Here is a 4,172-nt window from a genome sequence, read left to right as displayed (position 1 = left end):
ATCTCTGACTTCCGATTGAACAGTTATTTCATCCTCAATAGTTATTCTAAATCGACCATATATGTCCCGCGAAACGCGGGACACCCTGTCAGATTTCATTCCCAATTAAACATTCTTCGTATTGGATGTGTATTCTACAAACATTTTAGGTCTAAATCATGATCTAATTGCTCAGTAAACAATCAAGGATGTTTTCTCTCGCCTCAATGCACACTCAATCCGTAATTATGGACCTGTGCACGAGTTCACTCGATGACGTTTGAGCGGTGCTGTGTTATTTAGGTGACCATGGAAACGAGTGAATTTTGCACCGCCCAAACGTCGAATTAGTGAACTCATGCACGGACCAATTGCCGAATCGATTGTTGCGCTTGGAGAGGGCAACCGAGTTCACCCTCTCAGGCGAAAGGCGACATGGCAAAGAGAACGCCGAAATGAACATTGCGCGAGAGTCAGCATCGTTCGATTGGCTCGTATGTTCATTGCAGTCTGCTTGTGTTAACTGTTGATCCATTCTTCATTGCCAGCAGGCTGTTCATTATCGTTTCGTGATCCGATCCTGCGCGTCAATTTGCACCGCTCGATCGGATCACTATTCGATTGTGTGAAGATACTATCGGTACCTGCATCAATGCGTCGGTCGCTCAGGCGACCATATAGGCGGTGCGTGTCAGCAAACTGGCAATGTTTTGAAAACTCGACCCTTTTAAACTTTGTAACAGAATACATAAAAGACTCCTACGGTATATCAGAAGATACCTATCATTTATTGGCTTGGTAGGGAATTAGAAACTGTCTGCCGAATCTTGGATGTGATTCTTATGATTAGAATTTAAATATATATTCTTATATGTGCTCGTATTAAGTAAGGCATCTCGCACGGATTTCACGATTTTTTTTCCTCTAATTACTATGCGAATAGATATTTCGACAATGTCAGGAATCGTCCGTTGTTTACATAAAGGATTTATTTACGCCTGACCGGATTCGCGATATTATTCGATAAACATATTGTACGCCGAACAAGTGTTCGCTCGCCCTCGCAAGAGTAAGCGACACGGCCAAAGGATCAAAACCAGTGAGATTAAACCAAATTCTATTGAAACTAGCGTTCTAATGAATTTATGATAATAAAGATTGATATATGCGATGAAGTTCAAAATAAATAGTCATATTTGACAATATGTTTGTTGAAATTGAAATTTATTTATAAGATTTATCCTCAAAAGTACCCATTTCTGGTATTTGAAATTAAATTTTATAATATGCCTTTTTGACGATTGCTATATTGGTTTACTGAAATAGTGTTGTACAGTGAACTCAGTTTAAATGTGGTCAAACCAATGGGAGTCTCTGGCACATTTTTATTATTTATTAATTTCTAGATGTTCTCTTTTCAATTTTTGTAAAATTCTTCTTAACTAGTTTAAATTACTGTGAACGTGAACGTCCAAATAAACTTCACACAAACGCAATTCATCTTTCGATTATTCTTATCAAAGTATCCAAAAGTATCTACAGTCGAAACTTGTTATAACGACATCACAAGGGATCGTCGTTATAGAGAAAAATCGCTATAGAGAATAGTTATTATAATAAAATATTTTTCAAGGTGCCGAAAAATGTCGCTATAGAGAGCTTTTGTCACTATAAAAGTTGTAGTTATAACGAGCTTCGACTAACCAAGATTAGTCAATGCTTAATGCTCAATGAACGACCTCCGGCGGTTTTTATTTGCAAAGATAAATCAAATAGTGTGGTGTCCAACATAGCAAAAATTTGTGAATATTAAGCAGCACGCAATTTGAACATCGACGGAAAACTGTGGCAGGCATTTGAAAATTACAAGCGTTAGCCAACAGCTGAAGCAAATATGACCATCTGTCAACCAATCAGGGCCCTTCCAAATATATTTCAGTTAAATCTGCTAGAAATTTACATGAATCTGTTGACTGCTCTTTCAATCACTTCTCGATGAAACCGCCAACCGTCGAAGTGATTCTGTGATACACTCGTTTTACGCAGAACGTGTTTAACATTCGTCAGACACTTATTTAGGTGGAGAGACAGCCGAGAGAGCTCAGGCGTGTATCTATCGCTCCAGAGGTCGCAGGTTCAAATCCCGTTTAGAACTTTTTTTATATATTCATCTAGTTTGGTAGCTAATTATAGCTCACTTTCAAACCAGCAGCAATGTAATTTTAAGATCGCACATAAATATCTATCATATATGATGGAGTCCTTTTGTTACATTCGACTCGCTATAATTTTACAGGTTTCGTTCGTACTGTGAACCTATAAAATTCAATGAAACGACATGGAAAACGTAAAATTGTAATTTAAAAGCATGAATTGAATCGTTTCAAATTAGAACTTCGGTTAGTAAACTGTTTTGAGTGTAATATTTACATAGGATTGCATAAAAATTAAAAACTGTAGCGGTTTCTGAAAACCATATTATGGATCAATTTTCATATTATGAATCAAATTGTGACATATTACGGATCAGTGCGCAAAATCAAGAGATTTTCAACTCAATGCATCTAGATTGCATGATTTGTCGAAAGTTAACAATGTGTCACATATTACTGCAAAAAATAGCAGTGTTAGAGCTGGAAACAAGGGTGAAATTCCCTTTTTTGTGTGATACTGCATTGTAGTTACTGAGACATGAACTGTTTTCGCTCCACATCAAGTTTTCCACCCATTTTTGTCTGCTAAATAATGAAATTTACAAACCTTGATGTTTTATGAGTTTTATTTTTAGTGCTATTGTCTGAAAATGTCGAATCCAATGCTTAAAATGGCAGAAATCTACATTCTTTGGAAGTGATCCATAACCGTGGTAAACAATCATTTCCTGGTCTATATTATGAATCACTAGTTAGAAGTGCCAATATTCGGTATTTAGAATCAACAATCAAGAAAAATGTTTTCCAAAGATGAATTCATACTAAATCGAAGCGAACGAGCATGTTTTATGCTATTACATTTGAATTTTACCACCTGTGGGAGCTTATGAATGCTGACGGCACTTCTTACAGAAAACAACCATATAATGGTAGCTGTGTGGTACCAACTAAACATTTGTCAAATACACCGTTATTTAGCGGTTGAATGTTGTGCTTAACATTACAAATGGTAGAAGACAAATAGTATAACATGGGGAAAATATGTTTCACGTCAACGTTTATGTTTTGAGCGAGTTATCCGATGTTGAACGCCAAAGTGATTCGTCACTGTGGGTGATCCGTAACTGTGTGGGCATGGTACGAATAATGCGAAAGCCACCATGGAATGATTGCGATCAAATGAGTGTAAATCCCTCTCTTTTTTGAAAATTATCGGGCGGCGATTCTCCTGTATGCGATCTGTGTGCAGCCGCTATCATGGCATGAATCAATCGGCTACGCTGTGTATCTTTGTTCATTTGCAAGAAGAGAAGAAAATGAACAAGTCAACCGAATGACACAATCCGTTCATTTATTGACTTGCCATTGCGCTGCTTCTCCTACCACCCGGTGCGAAGAGGGAAGGTGAAAAAGAGAATAATTATCGTTGGCTCTCGCTGATTCTCTCGCCGATCAACAACACTGTCAAACAATTAGATTTGACGCAGTAATATCATGTTGAAAAATGCGTTGTCCCGCGACGTCTGACGTCTGGTCACCTTAAGTTATTCATAAGTAATTGGAATAAGAGTGGTAAAGTAAATAACATGACAGTTTTCAGTATGCAATCAACGAAATACTCCGTTACCACGCAACGCAACAAAAACCATAATATTTATCGTAAATACGCACCCAGACCGTATCAAAAAAATATTTTTGGATTACGAATTTAGCGGCTCAGGTGTCCAGTTCTGGGGGATCTCCCCTTAACAAATAACGATACCCGATAATATCACCCTGCAGGAAATAACCGTCAAATTTAAAAATCTATTTTCTAATAAAATTTGTCCAAATTATTATTATTATTAGGTTTATTATAGGCGGAGACGAGCCAGCCACTGGTAGAAAGTCTCCCTAATAAAAAAAAGGTTTATTATAGAGATTTTCAGCCCGTGGCTGGTTAACCTTCATTGTCCAAATTTATTGTTTTTTCGACAAATCGAATTGAAAGGCAGTTACTAAAAAATGGCTGTAATGCAGAAATTTTTACATAAACCTGAA

Source organism: Aedes aegypti, chromosome 2, assembly GCF_002204515.2.
Source record: "Aedes aegypti strain LVP_AGWG chromosome 2, AaegL5.0 Primary Assembly, whole genome shotgun sequence".
NCBI lineage: Eukaryota > Metazoa > Arthropoda > Insecta > Diptera > Culicidae > Aedes > Aedes aegypti.
This window is presented reverse-complemented; position numbering follows the sequence as displayed.